A 17,978-nucleotide genomic window follows, 5' to 3' on the forward strand; every position below is an offset into this window, starting at 1 on the left:
CAGCACTTGCTGTATTGCACTGAGGTTTTCAACTAATTACTAGTTATCCTAGATACTATTCAGCCTGTGATTTCTCTGTCATGCAGGTATGTATATTGCTGGAAATATCACACTTCAGATAATTCATCAGTATAAAAATGGCAACACTAATTTAATCCCAACAACTCCAGAAGTCTCATTTTCTTTAAAACAAAACACAAAGATAAAATCTAAAAATAAAAGTTTAAAGTGGATGCAAAAGGTGTTACCATCTCTTCTGGATTTTGCTCCAGATCACACTGATTTAAATACTGTGTATTTCTACTGTTTCTCTTGGCTTCCTCAGCCTTTACACCTGAATAAATCCTATAGCAACAACATCATATTTGAGCAGTTTAATTAGCACTTGCCGCAAAAATGCAGGTTGTGTGTCATATAAGCATAACAGATTATAGAAAAAAAAAAAAAACAACAAAAAAACACAAACCCAAATCAAACATCTAAGTAAATTATATGTCAGCCAAACCCAGGATGAATACTTACAGCTCGCCTACCATAGAAGCCATTGTACATGAAGTAGGGCAATGTATAAACAAAGTGCTTTATCTTGGGTATGACTGGAAGCTCCAAGATTGCAACGTCCCTTAAGATAACATTCCAAACCCATCCTTTAAAGTTTTCAGCCAAGAATTTGTTTTTATAATTTTTTTGCTCTTGGCAAAAGGAAACTTTACTTCGGGCTAAGTTTTCCCTCTCATCCAGTGCCACTACCACTCCCCCATTTTTTGCCAAAGTAAAAATACAAGTGTTTTGAAAACCAAAACTACAAGTAACTGGATATAGATGCTCTTTGTTGCTGTTTCTTTATCATACTTACCACAAGGTATCATAAACCAGCTTATTAAAAACACAAATAATAAGACAACTTTATCTACAACTGGATCTTACCCTGCAGTTCCCACTCAGATATTCCAGATGCTGTGGGCTGATCTGAGAAGCCAACACCTGCACAGAAAAGCTGGTTCTTAGCCTAGGATGACAGACACAGCTGAGACCCTCTCTGCACAGACCAGCAGGCTCACGATTTAGTACCAGCATAACTCTGTGGCTGCAATACCTCTTGAAAATACAGTACTTGCCCAGATGACTACAGAATTAACTTACTTTTCCACTCTGGATTGTGGGCTGTTTTTCCACGCAGAGCAGTACTTGATGCAGCTTTAAGAATCCTAAGGACTTATATCACTACTGTCTCCCCAAACTGCCTATAGGCCACTAGGAACACCTCTAGTTCCCAACAGACCCCCTCACTTCCAATCTGCACTATGTGATGAGGTCACTTACTGAGCATGATCATTAATAAAAGCACAGAAGGGAGATTTTGGGGAGTGTCCCCTTCCTACTTTATCAGCTGTGGGGATTTTCTAATCACTTTATACTACTATAGCACTCTACTAAGATTCATCTCAGTTACTTGGGGGAAGAAAAAGCTGCTTCAGGGTAAATAAAAAGCTAATACTCAGCAGTTTTGAAATAATAATTACAATTAACATCACTCTTCATTGTACTTTGTAAAAAGAAAATGTTGCAACGATTTCCCCTTCTTTTTTCTCTAACAGCCACACCTACATATGACACTAAAGTAAATACTATATATCACTACAAAGGTTAACTCCTCATTTTACTTTGTTAAGCAACACCAGAATAAGGCTACATCACTGTAGAAAAACCCTTTTTTATTTTATTTTGCCTCAGTTTTAAGCCCTTACGGTTCACAAAATTGAACTTCTTTTAGAGAGACTCAGATACAGGCTGTATAGAAAAGTTCTTTAAAAAAGCAAGCAGATAACTGAATGATACTAAAGTTTTGCAGCAAATCTGTGCTGTGGGGAGATAAGCACAGAGTCTGTGTGCAGGCGTGTGTGAATGTTTGTGTAAGCCTCATGGTGTTGCTTGTAGTCTCCTGATTGATGAAGCCTGGTTCGTGCTCTGCCGAGAGTCAGCATTTGTGTTTTCAGAAAGATTTGCTGTATTTTGTCTCCTGTCTTTGGGATACTCAGGGGGAAAAAGCCTTTAGTTGAGTAGGAACAATTCTTTTTTCATCTTCATCCCTGAAAACTGTTAGGAATTTTAGGAGAACAACAAAGGTCTTCCTTAAATAAAAAAAAAACCCTCAAACAAGGAAAAGGAAAGGAACCTATTATCCACCTGAATCTGAGAGGTAAATGGAATTGTACCTTTATTTCCTGAACAAATGAAAGCCCAAACAAAGGGAGAGCTTGTCACACAGTACTTTAAGAGACTCTGAGGCAGCCAGGAGAAACAGAGACAGGCTCATGAGCAGTTGGATTCCTCCCCTGTTATAGTTAGCTCAGGGAAGTGTTCAAACTCACGGTCTTCACTGAGTCTTCCACCACCAGACTTACAGCTTATGCAGATGCTGCTTTTAGACACTCTGCCTATTATGTTCATGCTGCCATCCTGGTGTAAGCATGCTATAAGTGCTCCCTTCCCCTGCCAAAAGAAAAAATTCTGATCTCTTGCTCATTTTCTAAATTCTAAGGCCTTTCTCTGGGTTTAAGTAATTTCACCTGCTATCAGCAGGGATATCAGGAACTTCGGAATTTAAGCACTTACAATTCAAAACTTTGACTCTCTTTAAAAGCAGTTAACTAAATTAGGATGTGCTTGTTAAGTTTTACACTCCAAAATCATGATCAATCCCTACCTTAGAAGAACCACCTAAGCTGGGATTTCCATGGCAAAAATCATACAAACATTTTTGTGAAAATATGGAAAGTTAATGCTTCCAAAACAATGATTATTGATGGCATCTGCATACTGTGTATCCTACTACAGAATTTGGATTTAAAAATACTATGGAAAAAAGAACTATACACATATATTGATATGTATATACCATTGAACAAAGACTGATGTGTGCAAATAACAACAGGCTCCAAGGTGAAAGACTAGAATCAAAGAATGAAACGTTTTTCTCCTGTAACTAATAACTGGCACAACCAAGGTCAGATAATTTCCTGAAAATAAATATATTAGTCTTTTTTTTGCTGTTTTCCCCTTTGTTCTTCGACCAGTATTTGCTAAAAACTCACATTTGCTCAGCACACAAGTGTTTGGTCTACAGCTCAGTGCCAGAAAGGCAGACACACAGAATTCTGTGCCGTTCACACAGCACCCTGGGCCAATGAGGACTTTATGCTTTAGACATTAATAAATGGGTTCTTAAAAACAAATAAACTTGTCTCTTTATTTTGGAAGGCTGAGTTACTGGCCTTGCTTTGAGTAAGGTTCCACTGCATGTTCAACTGTAAAATGATACTACAGGTTTATTGGGCAGGTGAATACAATAATAGTAAAAAAATAACTAATTAATCTGAGGAAATGTCTCCTGAGTGACTGTTTTTGTATACAGAACACTCCAACTCACCTCCCAGTAATATTCTGGTCTTCACAGAATCATGGTTGAGGTTGGAAGAGACATCTGGAGGTCATCTAGCCCACCCCCCCTGCTTAAGCAGGTTGATCTACGGCTGGATAGCCAGGGCTGATCATCTCCTTAAATTCAGGCTGACACAACTTTAAAACAATTATGGCTCCTCAAGAGAGATTTTTCTTCTGGTTTTTGTTTTCTTATTTTTTAATTATTAATCTCAGCATTCCCAGAAATGTGGGGATTATCGAAAGATGGTCTTTATGTTGATTCCCTTGTATCTGCTTTGTACAGCTTTTCGGCAGTACTGAGCAGCCAGGCATATCAGTAGAACTTTTGTTTCTGTCAGTAATCTCTGTCAGATTTTCCTTCTGGGTTATGTAAGAATTTGGATTATTTGTTTGCCACCAAATACTATTTCAAACTTGTAGCATACATATGAGGAGAGAATAGTTAAAAATAGATGCAGACAGATCTAAAAGGATTTCTAACTTGGACGTGTTTTCAAAGTTGTAGATTTTAACAACTTTTGACTTCAACCTGCTACTTAAAAATCTCTGAAATGCAGAGTACACATCCTCATTGGCTAAAGGTTTCAAATATTGTGTGAAACATTAAAAAAATCAGTATGTTTATGCAAACTGTTTTTCACTGGCTGCAATTTGATCTCCTAGCATCCATTGTTTAACCAACATATGTTAGAACAGCTTCTTTGCTACCTCCTCCACATTTCTACAGGAGAATATAAAACTTTTTGAAGTCAAGGTGTACAGGGTCAACTTAAGCTTGCAAATAATCTTTGCAGTGCACAAGAGATTCTCTAGCACCTTTATCTCTTGAGCTTAAAAGAGTTATCAAAGTTAAAAGGCAGGATTACACTTATCAGACCAGTATTTCAGTTTTAGGAGATGGACTATTGATCAACATAGAGAGAAACCTGATCTGAGTAAGTACCACATGAAGGATTTCCAGTCCAAGCAATAATAAAACAAAGAGTTATTTTTCAGTGAAGAGGTTCTTTTGAACAGTTAAGTACACTGTCCATTGAATAAATACTATCTATAAGCTACATGCAAATGGTGATTTTTAAGAAATGTGTTCAATTTTCTCTTTCCATAACAGGAAGGGATCAGAATTTATTTTAGTTACTGTGATAACACATTAGCAAACTAGCCATTTCGAATACACTCTTCAGGGCTTGGAGAAAGGATTTGAAATAAAAGTGAACAGAAAGATTCAGACAAGAACAAGTACTGACTTGGATCCAATTCAAAGTAATCTCTAAGGGATAAATCATTTGTATACATGTATAATTTAGTTCTTTTGATACTACATTTGTTTGCTGGTTTACTTGTGCAATACTTACCTGTTTATTTTGACTGTTAATGGTTTTACCCTCCAAGCTTAGAGTAACTGTATGCAATTGGAAGTGGTGTAAGAATGTGCATCCTGATGCCACTGTTCGTGCTAATACCAACCAATTCACACTTGTGCAAGAGGGATGCTAATCCATTTTAGGCTTTTAAAATGCAGGGAAGAGGTGTGCCCCCCCTGACTCGTTACCAGTGCCCTGCCAGCAGAAAACCTAGCACAGTGATAGATCAAGTACAGTAAGTATTCAGAAACCAGCTTCATACAGCTCTCTGACAACACTGTCCATTTCTCACTGAGAACCACCTGTCCTGTATTCTCTTACAGATGTCCTTGGAAGGATGTGTGAAGAGGGGAGAAGGAGCACAGCAGGTTTGCAAATCAAACACAGGCGCAGAGAAACAATTGAAGCTGAAGTGACATTTCTACCCACTGTGACAGGCACCAACGCTCAGGAGATGGAAGCCCACAAATGCGCTTATGTTAGTAGCTGCTTCTTGGGAACCTTGAAAGCTCTGGGGACGGGTCTTTCACCTCCTTGGTGGAATCACAGGTTCTGTGTATCACCAAAACTGCTAAACTATTACCTCCTGGTCTGAAGAAAACACATCAGTCAACAGGTACCAGGACCTGGCAGCTGCTTTTCCTTTTCACCCCATGTACACAATTTTTACTTTGGAAGTCAGAATATTCTTGTCTTCTAGGACTCAAGAGAGGATCACAACTACACATTCAATGGAAACTGTTTAGGTTATCACTTTCTTAGGGTCTTCTAAAGTAAAAGATTTTTGATGGAAAGTATCTGTTTGCAATTAATAGATTGAAAGCAACCAGAGGAAGTGCCAGTTATAAGGAACTGTGACAGGGTACTTAATTAAAAAGATTTTCAAATCAGTCTGACCATGTTCTGAACTCACTTGAAGAGTATAGTACTGCAGGGGAAGTATTCTGTATCCTCACAGCAAGGGCTGGCTGTGTTTATGGCATTCTGAAAATCTCTCCACTGATAAACAGCTCCACTTTCCTTTTAAGTTGTGTTTACTTATGTCTCTGTGGAACTGGCCCAATATTTCTGAAGTATATTTTAAGCTATTTTTGTTATTATTATTTCACAGGAATTTTCTTTCAGGGTACGTCTTTGTTTCCACAGAAATAGCACTAATTGCTTGTGTAGCCCTGGAGTTTTCTAGGGAGACTAAAGGGAGCTTCTTATCTGCTGTGCCACCCTCCTGTGCCTTTGCTGAGGCTACTGGACAGAGTGTGCTGCAGGCCAAATATCTTTCTAAATTAAGCTCAAAATATGTCTGGTTTAGGTAGTATCATTTAGTAAATGTTAACATGAATAACTCATCTGCAGTGATCACATATGGCTGCTTCTGCTGTACCCTCTACTGTTTGTAAATAAATTCTGGAAGGCCGTCTAAACAGTTTATAGTCTGGAGCTGTGAAAGTGTTGAGGAAAACACTTCAAAATGTGCTTTAAGAGAATCTACATCCTTTAGTCTTAGCCCAAATACAATGGTCTCTATGCGTGTGTACGCACGCAATACACTGCATTCCCAAACATCAAATTTGAGCCTTAACCATGCAATCCTTTCAATAACCCTAATAGAAGTTGATCTTCTGAAACTAACCGAGGTCAGTCCTGAATGGATAAGTATCATCTATCTAAAAATAATTTGGATTTTAAAAGATGTTGGAGGCATATGTATTAACTGCTTCCTGGTTTTCAATCAAAAGACAATTTCTTGAGATGTTTGAGGAACCTTCTAAAGGAATAGGCCAAATCCTTACACATAATGTAATAACTGCTTACTGTGAGTAATTCAGAAACACCACAGACATCATCTTGTAAACTTAGGAGTTGTCACAAGAGAAAAAATCTTGCATCCAAAAAATAATTTTGTGTAATGCAAACTCTGCCACCTGAAATCTCAAATCCTTCTTTTTAGATACTGGTTTATGTCATTGTCACCAGCACCACATATGAAGATATGGCTTACACTTGCAGTTCTAATTTATACGAATTATTCTTAGATCTGTGAGTCCTCCTATTTGCTTCTATATTAAGCCAAGTCATAAGAGAAGGTCCCTTTAAGATAAAACCATGACTCTGAATGTAACACTACCATTCCAACTTTATGGCCCATGATAAACTACTTTTCCCAAGGCAGTATTTGCCATTTGTAGATCAACCACTACAGATTAAAATAACCTTCCTGATAATAATTCATCATAGCTCAAACTGTAGCCTGTACCTTTCCTTTGCACAGAAAGTGTGCTCATTTCTAATCTAACCAAATTTATAGGGAGGGATAGAAAAGTTTACTTCTTTTTTTACTTCTTTTTTACTTTTTTACTTTTTTTTTTAATCTGCAGTAAACTAAACATAGATGTCTTCAAAAGCATGAGGCTGATGATGAAAAATCACAGTTTTCGTATATAGACAAATTTACATATAAGTAGAAGCATCCTTTTTCCGAAAATGCTTGTAGATTTACATCTTTGAAATCATATACTTCGAGTTGGGTTTCCCTCTCTCCCACCCTGCACCCTGACAAATCTTCCTTGCCTCCTGTGGTTGATAATCCCAGTTGGCTATAATGACACCTACTGGATGTCAGAACTGATGAACTGCAGACCCTGCTGCTGCTGAGTTTAGCTCCCATCACTGCCAATGCAACGTTCAATACCACAGTCCTCCCTCAGGCAGATCTCTCACCCACTGCAACTCTCTTCCTGACTGTCTGGATCTCAGTTACCCCTATGAAGCAATTTCCTGCCTCTTTCAGGCTCATTTCTCAACTCCCAGGTAACAAATTTGCAACCTGATTACAACTGGGCTAGTGTAGCCCAGACTCTGTTAAAGCAGTTGCATAATCTGAGCTGCTCCTCTGCAGCTGTTGTTGTACGAAAGTTATTTATAAACTGTAGACAAAATCCTTAGCTATTTACAAAAGCTGCTACTCAAACCAGCAAGATATAGTGCATCATACCACGGGTATTGTTTTCCCTAGGACCTTTCTGTTTGTTCAGTCCTCACTATGAGAAACCCACAGCTGCATTTTGGATTTGACTGGGAAAGAATTTTAAACTTTCATGCTCAGATCACAAACTTACCATTGCAAAATTATTGGCATGATTAATTTAATTCATAATTATTTTATCTTCTTACAGTGGAAACTGACTCCATGACCAGCAGCAACAGGAGTTTTTGAAACAGACTTGGGGTAAAGGCTTGAATTACAGTACAATCAATCACCTCTGCTTGAATATTTGGTATCGTATAATCAGAAAAAGGAGGAAACAGAACCTTTCCAGAATACAGGATTTGAAGGATTATTACGATTAGCCAACCTTCTCCACTGTTGCAAGAAGACACAGGCAAATTAGGTGGAATTAAGTTGGCAGTGGGATTGAGATTAACATAGTATTTGCTTGATTACATCTGTTTTTACAGATATTGCACTAGGGAAGAAGGCAGGACTCAGTGCGGTATCATGAAGGACCCATGGAGGAGCAATGGTACTCCAGGCTCAGAATTTTTTGGAATTACCTGAAGTCACTAGAGTTGGAAAGACTATTGGGCCATATGTGGTGGTCAGGGACTCCTTGGCTGCGGAAACCTTAGAAGAAAACATTTACATAAACCTGAGCCTCTCTTGTGAATTCTTCCTTTCAATGGTACAATAAATGAACATGGATCCAGATTAGAAATACATTAGCCAAGTTTATTAAGAGCTTAATTCTCCAATAAAAGACAGAAAATCTTGGATGAACTTCTCTGCAACTCCAGTTCTAGCATTCAGCAGAGGAAATAAAAACTAATGAAACACTAAGTTAGAATCACTGACCCACCAGATGAGTAAAATATTCCTTTTTAAAGCTCCTGAAAAAAGAAACACACAGAAAGAAATGTACCTACCCTGACAAGAAAAGGTATGCTCTGACCATGAATGTAAACTGTGAGACCTCCCTAGAATCAAGTGAGATTCTTAACATCTAAAAGAAGAGGAATTCAGCAGTTTCATTGAGATATGTATAAATAATAGACACGTATTGTAAGCTACACAAGCATGATGCCCTGTGACAGCCAAGAAAAACAGAAAAAAAAACCCTTTTCTCAGCCAAGAAAAGAAGCTGGAGCTCCAACCATTTGCATTCTGTGAAAGAAAACCATCCAGAATACTGGCAATTGATATTTCCAAAAAGGTTTAAGACAGAAATAAGGAATATACACTGCACACGTCCTTATCAGTAGCATGTTACAAAGGTATTTCAACTATCTCCACATCACTTCAAGCATGATAAAACACTGACATTGAGGGACCTGTCTAGCACATTTCAAATCCATCTGCCATTCAGAATACTTGAGAATATTCATAGAGTTCCTCTCATATTGTTTATCAAAGAGCTTTTCAATACTAAACTCCAGAAAGGTAGCCCCAGCCTGTGGCAGACCCAAAACCTCAGAAGAACAGTGCGAACTAAACAAACGACAGCCAGACAGAGAAAAGGTATGCATGAGGGGAAGACTAGTTTTCTAACCGAATTCCTTGGCATTTCAATCAAATCCTGTGTATGATAAATTAGCAAAATCAAGATGACACCTCTGTAAATAAGCTCTTCAAAAAGCATTAGAGGCACACGAACCAATAATGATGACTCAACTCTTTTTTCTTTTCTTTTTGGTCCAAAATCAACACAGAGCAACTAACAAACCTGAGTGCTTGAAGCAATAGGACGAGAAGCTCTAGGATGCACCAGCCTCTTCATTCCTATGTATTTCTGAAGATGTTATCCAAAGAAGCGATTTGGACTGGTCACCTACAAAGAGCCACCCACATGGACAGTACCTGAACAGCCTCAGCAGTATGGCAGCATGCAGAACACAGTTGGTGGGTTACCTCTGCATCAGTGCTCAGAGGCAGTTCTTCACAGCAGTAGACAATGTTTAGCCTTATCTTTAACCTTTCAAACACTAAAGGACAGATTCTGTTCTCTCTTAACAACCCCATCAGGAGCTGCCAATTTGCTTGTAACACTTGCACTCACCATGTTCTTTGAGTGATCTAGTCTGAGATCTCTCTTCAGCTTGACAGACAGCTTGGACTCAAACCTGGTTTAAGAGACCAAAGGTGAACTGAGCTCCCTACTTAACCTCCTTTTGAGCTAAGGCTTTCAGCCCCTGGCTCACAATGAGTGCCCTAGCTGTAAACCTTTTGCCAGTCAGAGAGGAGGACAGAAGCTTTTTCAACCCCCAGTGCTGGCTGTATGAGACAGGACCCTTCTGAAAGCAGAAGGAAACAGTTTCATTTCTCATGGGCTGCAAAACTCCTTGTTTTTTCTGAGAAAATCTGTCTATCTTTTTTGTCCTCAATGAATTCCCTTAAAGCTGGCAATCCTTAACATGATGCTTAATATGTTTGTGTTGTACCAGGAGGCCTGGGGGCATTGGGCAGTAAAAGTAGTACTCAAGCAGTTGAAATTATCTCCATAAATACACTAGAAGCCAAGCAATCACTAGAAGCCATCACAAACAATATTTACCATAAACTCAGCAAAGCTGACACAAGTCAAGTGAAAACAGAAAACGAAATATGACAATAGTCTTTAAGTTCTGTTTATATAAACCTATCAGTTCAGAAAAGTCTCAAGAGGGTTCTCAAACAAGTGCAGCCTGGGATGTTACAGCCAGTCACACCACAATGAAAGAATGATCCTGATTTGGTATCACAAAGTGGCAGTGCCTTGACTCAGAGTCACCAATAACTGGACAAGTGAAGGTTCTCTTTTTTCCTGGTACAAAAGTCTTCCTGGGGTATAGATTTGAAGTAGCCTCTGTCATTACCTCATCTGAACTCCCACATAGCACAGCCCATTAAATCACACCAAGCTATAGCTGGATTAGTCTCAAGTATTCTGGACATCAAACAGAAAAAAGTGTTAGCACACAGTTACTGTCTACAATGGATTCAATTTTTGGGGAACAATAGTAGGACTCATTACCATAGTCTTCAGGCCAACGAAAATTCATGGCAACTGACAACTATTGGAGAAAGCTTTATCATCTCTCTCCCATTTTACAGGTATGGAAACTGAAATTCAAAGGCATCAAAGTTAGGCATAGGAAAATTCATCTGCAACTAAAACCAAGCAAAGTTTACATGCAGTAATGAAAGTCTGCAAAATAGGGTTAAATGAGATTTGAGTGTTATGCAGGCTTGCTGCCTGGTCCTTCAGTTTATCTAAGTCACTATAGAGCCAAAATAAAATGAAGAATTTCTGAGTCCCAGCATCGTTATTTCTTTCACAAAGGGAAGATGCTGCTTATTTTTATTTACATTACTTTGATCTGTACTCTTGCAGAGGAACAGCAGAGGGAAAGCAAATGATACGTTTTTTCACAGAAGTAACTAATTTACGGAAAGCAAATGTTCTGTTCCACAGAAGGCTCCATCTGCCTGCCTAACCCAGCCACGTTTCTGAGGTTAAATGATGCAAAGATAAAAAACTGACTTTGTGAAACAAATGTAAACAGCAACCCAGATGCTCTCATTCATATTCTGAAATTATTGCCATCAGTTCTGTGACCAACACATTTCACAGTTTGTGAATTTGCATCATAAATTAGGGCAGTAAGAGAGAACTAAGTATAGTCCTATAAAACTTTGAAAGGGTTTGCTTTATTTATATTCCAGTTGGGGACCCTACCAGAGCTCCAAAGTTTATGAAGTATTGGAATCCAGTAGAATCTAGTCCCCAGATCTTTCATTTCATATTTCTGCTTGCCTGGATGATAACTATATATTTGCACTGCTTCACAAGTTCTCATTCAATGTAAAGAACTTTGCCTTTCTTCCAAGCAGAACTAGGGCCATCAAGGTGCAAAAAATTGTGCAAACTTAACACAAACCAAGATTGTGTCTCCAGGGAAGTGGAATCACCTTTCCTTCTCAAGGCTTTGTGTATTCCTCTTGGCTGTCACATGAGAGCAAAGTAATAAATGAATCTAGAAAATAAAAGTTTCTAAGGTCACCAACTATACATAATACCTAAGAGCTAAATTAATAAGCAGATTCCCTTTGAGGGGAGGTTGTCCTTCTAGGTGAAAAGTACTCACAAGACATGGGAAGGAGAACCTTGTTGCTCCATAAACTTTATTCCCTAGCACCTATCTTGTGTACTAAGTAATATGCAACACCCTTCACTTTCCAGAAGCCAACATTTTCATTTATCCTACATTCACTCCATAGAACACTTTTTTCTAGGAAAGGTTATATTTAATGATATTAAACTGTATTTAAAATATTTGTGACATCTGCCAAATTAATTAAAAAAATTCATTAGGGTCAGTGTAACTGTAATAAATACGAAATTAATAGCAAGGGCTTTCTTTTAATGTTATGTTAGAATAACATTTGGAATCTGTCCGAATATGACAAAATCCAGGGAACTGCCTACAGCCACCATTTGTACTTAACTTCTTTGTGCCTACATAAGGAAGGTGCTAAATAACCTGTATTTTTTTATTCATGTGCTGGAGTGGAGGAAGTGGTCTCGGGATTCAATTTGGGGTTCTCAGTCAGGCAGTTCAGCTTCATTTGGCTTACAGCTCTCCTTGAGCATGGTACTAACTATTTTGACCCCTCTTTGTAAATTCTGGAAAACACGTAATTCTTCCCACAGCTGTTGTGAGGCACTGTTGTCATCTGTTAATGGCTGGAAAGGGATATACCATGGCAAAATACTCTTGCTTTCTGTACTGCTGGCAGTGCTACTGGGGCATACTGGATCAAAGTTTTAAATTTAAACCCAACCTTCTGGAGTTCACTTCTTTCCTTTTCTGCATTCTCTATCTTCCCCTCATGACACTGTGTCTTAGAAATATACCTTCTCTTGGTTCAGAGAAAAAGACAGGACAAAATTTGGACCTCTGCAACAGTCAGACATTTTCCTTTCAATGAATTTCTGTATGTGCAAATGAAAATACAAAAAGCCAGAGACAAATTAAATCATACCAAATCTGGGATAGTTTTGCAATTTGCCAAGTCAATTACTTAATCTGAAAAGCTCCACTGCACAGTTTTAATTTGGAATGTTTGTGCTGAGTACTGCTCATAGCTCAGTATTTTGAACACAACATACCAGTGACTTCAAGGACATATGACTGAGTCCTCCATCTTTCAGCTAAACTGAAAACAGAGAGACAGGTAAAATCCTTTTTTTTCCAAATTAACATGTGACTCTTTTCCCAGTTATACAGAAGAAGCCATTCTCACAAGGCTTTTAAGAGCATCTTCAAATTGCATTTTTGTACTTACATCTGAGTGACAAGAAAGATGAATCATGTCTCAGAATTTATTCAGCATTGCTAATTAAACTCATTCCTTGAGGCCTGGGAAGCACTAAACCACTGGAGTGAAACAGTGAAAATTACTGATTTGAATAGAAGAATCGAGCTCTTTGGAAAAGAAAACATTACCCATCGGTGGAGCTTACAAAATAGCCCCTTAAAGAAACTAAATAAGATTAATGAAGGTGAAGTTAAGAAAAACAACAGCTTTTAAAAGTCCTCATGTCTTATTTTCTACAGAGCACAACATAAAAAAGACTCAGTGCCACTAAAGACCTTTACTATGCATATATACATTTAACACAGAAAACAGGCAACCAGTTTATAGGCCTCTCCTTACCATACTGCACAGAGAAAACAAACATTTTCTCACCAAAAATATTTTTAAAGAACTTTAAAGAGAAATTAACCTTCAAGTATTTCCAAGTACTTGGGTCCAAATTCTGTCCCTTTAAATTTTGTCATACTTCGCTTAAAAATTAAAAACTTACAAGCATAAAATTGTTAACTGAGATGTTTCAGTGCTACCATTAATGTTGAAGCTCAGTGAAGGAACTATGCATCCTTCCCAAGCACCTGCTGTAGAGCCTGGGGACCAGTCCTCGAGAGCTCTGCTCCTTCACTTCTCAACAAATGAAGCACAGATAGGACAATAATAATAGCATCACCTCTCAGGATAATGTGGAGCATGAGTGGCTATTGCATCTGAAAGTCCACGCTAAAGATAGCAGAGAGGAAGGCTTCAAAATCATGTCACTGATGAAATGCTGGATTTAATTCAAGGGTTACTTTCCTGATGGGAATATTACAGGGATGACAAGACGCTGCCTCTTTAAAAAGCAAGGTGATGCCAATCAGTTGGTCAGGTGTATCTCCTGTGTATACAAGGCCAGGACTTCCAGTAACAGCAGCTAAGCTTGGACCTGGAGGGACCAAGGAACTGCAAAACAAGAGCTGTTACAGAAGCCTCTCTCAGATTGCCATGACACTCCACTGCTGAGTGCCATTCAAAACCTAGCACATGCCTCTAGCACTTGTGGTCTAACATTCCAGAGCAATGATTTTCTAGGGCAACACTGGGATTCCAAAATACCCAGCTCCTCCTTGTAAGTTGGTCATAAGAGATTGAGAAGATTGTGATTATTCAGCACAGTGCCACTCTGTGACCCCTGGTGTCACTCCCAAATTCTGCTGGGACATTCATGCAAATGTGTATCCCGTAGATGTCAGAAAGCAGCTCTGAGGAAACCTGAATCACACTGATGAGTATGGAATTGAACCACCAGAAGTCTTACAGAATAAAGAACGAATACATAAATGTCTGTAGCTTATACACACCTATTACAAACCACATTCCAGGACTTTACAACTTGTCTGTAGACATCTGCTTCAGGGAAGATGTGATAAAAATCCCAGTCTTCTATTGCATTCTTTTAAGAGAACGGGGAAAAAGAACTGTGTGATTTTTTTAGAGTAGTAAACAGATGTTCTTGGTGATTTGATCCAGTTGGCTGGATTGTTCTGGGTTTTATAATGCTATACTGGGCTACAGTGGTCTGAGACACTGTCCATCTAGCAAGCATTTGCACCTTGCATAGCAGCTCCAAAACCAGAGATGCAACAGCAAACGTGGTGCTTAAAACCTACCCTCAGAGCAAAATGTAACCTGCTTTTGGTCAAGGGTAGTAGCTGGTTACTGGTGTCACTCTTTTGGACAAATCCATCGAATCTGTGATTGAACCATGCTCTGGTAAATTTTTATGATGTTTCTCCTATCTGGAACCCTCAGTAACAGCAAAGCCTCCCTCCAGTTACCACTGTTGGACTCCAGCTGTTCTGCATATACAGGCATCTAGTCTTTTCACTGTAGCATACATGAATCTGTACACTCAGAAGCCTATTATTTGAAACAACTCATCTCTAAGAAGAAAAAAATGGCTTTTTAGAAAAAGGTATCGAGCTTACCAACAGGGCTCAGCTTTTAGACAAAACCACACTGATATATGAAACCACAATACAAAACCCATCACTTTCATGACAAGAATATTATAGCAATAAAAGTGCATCAGATCTTGAAATCCTGCACTGTTTGGTGATCTGCTCCAGTGAGGTTCCACAGAGATCCGTTACCTCTAGAGGCTATGGTCTGGATCGAGCAGCAAAAACACAGAAATGTGATCTCTGTCAGCCTTCACATGACACTTACAAAACTAACACACACTGCAACATAACTACTTTTCTTCAAAGACATCAGATGACTGAACATGCACAGATATATAATTACCTTTTATCAGATAGTTTTCTTAGTGATTTGGAAAAGGGGGAGACCAAATGTAAAACTCCACCAATCCACACAAGGCATCTGATACAGAATCCAGCCAAATGCTAACAGGAGTTAAAACAAGGAGGTTGTAGCAAAGTGGAGGTTAGTCTCTCTTCTCACAAGTAACAAGCAATAAGACAAGAGAAAACGGCCTTAAGTTTTGCCAGGCAAGGTTTAAACTGGATACTAGGAACAATTTCTACACTGACAGGGTTGTCAAGCACTGGAACAGGTTACCCAGGGAAGTGGTGGAGTCACCATTCCTGGAGGTACTTAAAAGATGTAGATGTAGAGGTTAGGGTCATGGTTTAGTGGTGGACTAGGTTAACAGCTGGACTTGATGGTCTCAAAGGTCTTTTCCAACTTAAAACAATTCCGTGATTCACATGGTTCCCTGAAGACATTTCCCAGGCAAGAAGGACAACAGGCTATAGTAAACTTAAAAACCCCGAAAAGATTAACATGAGTTATGACTAAGTTATAGAAGCAAGATAGAGCTTTCCAAAAACTGAGATTTATCATAAAAGTTGACTATGGAAAAGAAAGAAAAAATTACAATTCTACATTATTTATTTGAAATTCGTAGCTCATACATCATTATGTACTGTAACTTGAAATAAAAAGAAGTTAAATTACAAAAACCAGCGGTGCATTTAAACAGTTAAGAAGTTTCTGAACTGTTCTCTTCCCTACAGAAAGATGTTCTCAGGTTGCAGCTACCCTGAAAAAAAGTCTTCCAGCATCTGAATACTTTTAAAGAAAGTATTCCTAACCCAGCAGCACATTAGTATGTCCTTGAGGACAGAGCAAGACAAATACATATCACATATCACTGTGCTCTTAGAATTAAACAGTAAGGGAAAATAACAATGGCAGTAAGTCCTAGTGAGAGGAATACTTAAGCAGTGGAAAGCTACAGTGTTTTAGAGATACCTCTACTCTGAGAGTTTTATACAAGAGTAACATGCTGTACTGCTGGTACCTTAGAGAGGGATATACCCTTCAAAACCTTTTCTTCAGGACAACTTATGGGACCTTTTCTCAAAAAGAGGGTCAGAACCACAACCAAATGATTAGAAGTCTGAAAGATTTCTAGATGGGGAGAGACGGTCATGAAAGGGACCACAGAGCTTAGAGAATTGTTGAGTAAGAGGGTATTCAGCAAATGGAAGTTAAATAATGAAAGATACAGAGAAAACAGGCACTCTGTATTTAGTCTGTATTATAACTGACTTTTAATGAAACTAAAGTGTAACAGCACATAATTAACTAGTGGAACCCCTGGCTTTTATACGGTTGGAAGACGAATCTAGAATACTGTGAAAACCAGCTTCCCAGTTGTTCTGGAATAGCTATTTCTCAATACTTCTCACAAAACATCTTTCACTCTTTAATAAAATTGTAATTGAAAACACTATAAAAGTGGTGTGATTCCATGGATCATCTACAGATATCTTACCATTATGATTTGGCAATCAATGACAGATTATAAAAACATTAAATGTTTTATTAGAGAAGGGAATTATGCTTACATTTCATGGCATGTCAAACAGTGGCTGAGAATAGACGAGGAAGAAACTTCCCGCTTATTTCCCCTGCCTTCCCTGGACAACGTGCTCCGACAGCTTGTCCTGGAGTTCTATCTGTCATCCTCCAGATCACCTCCTGACAGCCAGATCAGATCAGATGCATCATGCCAAACTCCGTGACACATTATGACACTCCTATGTGACCATGCTAATGCACTTGCAAAACTGCATGCACTTACAGAACACATTAATGAGGTTTTCCTTAGAGAATTCCTCTTCAAATTTAAGATTACACACACTGCTTACAGTGTAGAAGGTCACCAGAATGGAATTTAACTATCTTAGCCATTTGAAAAACATTGCAATTTCTTGGACATTTAACAAGGTTTCCAAAGATTTTATATGGGTCAAAGGGAGGGAAAGTGCTTCTAAGATACTTTTTAAGATAACACTTGCATTCCGCTTAGAATGGAAACTGCCTTTCTGACACCTAAAGCTGCCGAGTTCGTGATCTGCTTTTCTTCAGGTAGAGAATCCATTAAGTGATGAACACCTTCTCAAAGTGGGTTATGTGCTTTTTACACTTTATGCACATGGCCTCAGGTACTTCCAGCTGCTTTGGATGCTTTTGATGTGTGATTCATTCATGGGCCCTTGACTTCAAGAACAGCAGAGTACAGTACTGAGAGGTAAAGGCAAAGCACACTGAACTCTCATTACTCAGTTTGTGGATCTGGGGGAATTATTCTGGCATCTGGGGGAGTTTTTGCAGAATTCCGTGATTTTTTTTTTCAAGGTGCTTTGAGGAGCACATAGAACAAAAGCCCTCAAATTTTGAGGAAGTACTGTTCTGAGATTCATTTAAAACAAATTTAAAATCCTGAACTTCCTATCTTACCTGCTCTAGCAGCTACATTTTCTCTAAGGTCATCACCAGATGACTAGAAATTTTTGTTTACCTTTCAG

The 17,978-nt window shown here is 38.6% G+C and overlaps 1 long non-coding RNA gene across 3 annotated transcripts in view; it reads right to left on the bottom strand.

Moving 5' to 3' along the window:
* The window catches only part of LOC133213975 (uncharacterized), a 51,999-nt gene that overhangs the window by 25,344 nt on the left and 8,677 nt on the right, over positions 1 to 17,978 (bottom strand). The window contains exon 4 of one of the 3 annotated variants that reach the window (XR_009725944.1): positions 9,851 to 9,923. The exons of 1 other annotated variant lie outside the window; for it this stretch is intronic. This is a non-coding gene — a long non-coding RNA (uncharacterized LOC133213975). Of the gene's footprint in view, positions 1 to 9,850; positions 9,924 to 16,131; positions 17,671 to 17,978 lie in introns of those variants that run through there. One more of the 3 variants, XR_009725941.1, reaches the window with a different exon arrangement.

Source organism: Neopsephotus bourkii, unplaced genomic scaffold, assembly GCF_033783945.1.
Source record: "Neopsephotus bourkii isolate Nb327-2 ecotype Australia unplaced genomic scaffold, CSIRO-AGI_Nbou_v1 NB_860, whole genome shotgun sequence".
Taxonomy (NCBI): domain Eukaryota; kingdom Metazoa; phylum Chordata; class Aves; order Psittaciformes; family Psittacidae; genus Neopsephotus; species Neopsephotus bourkii.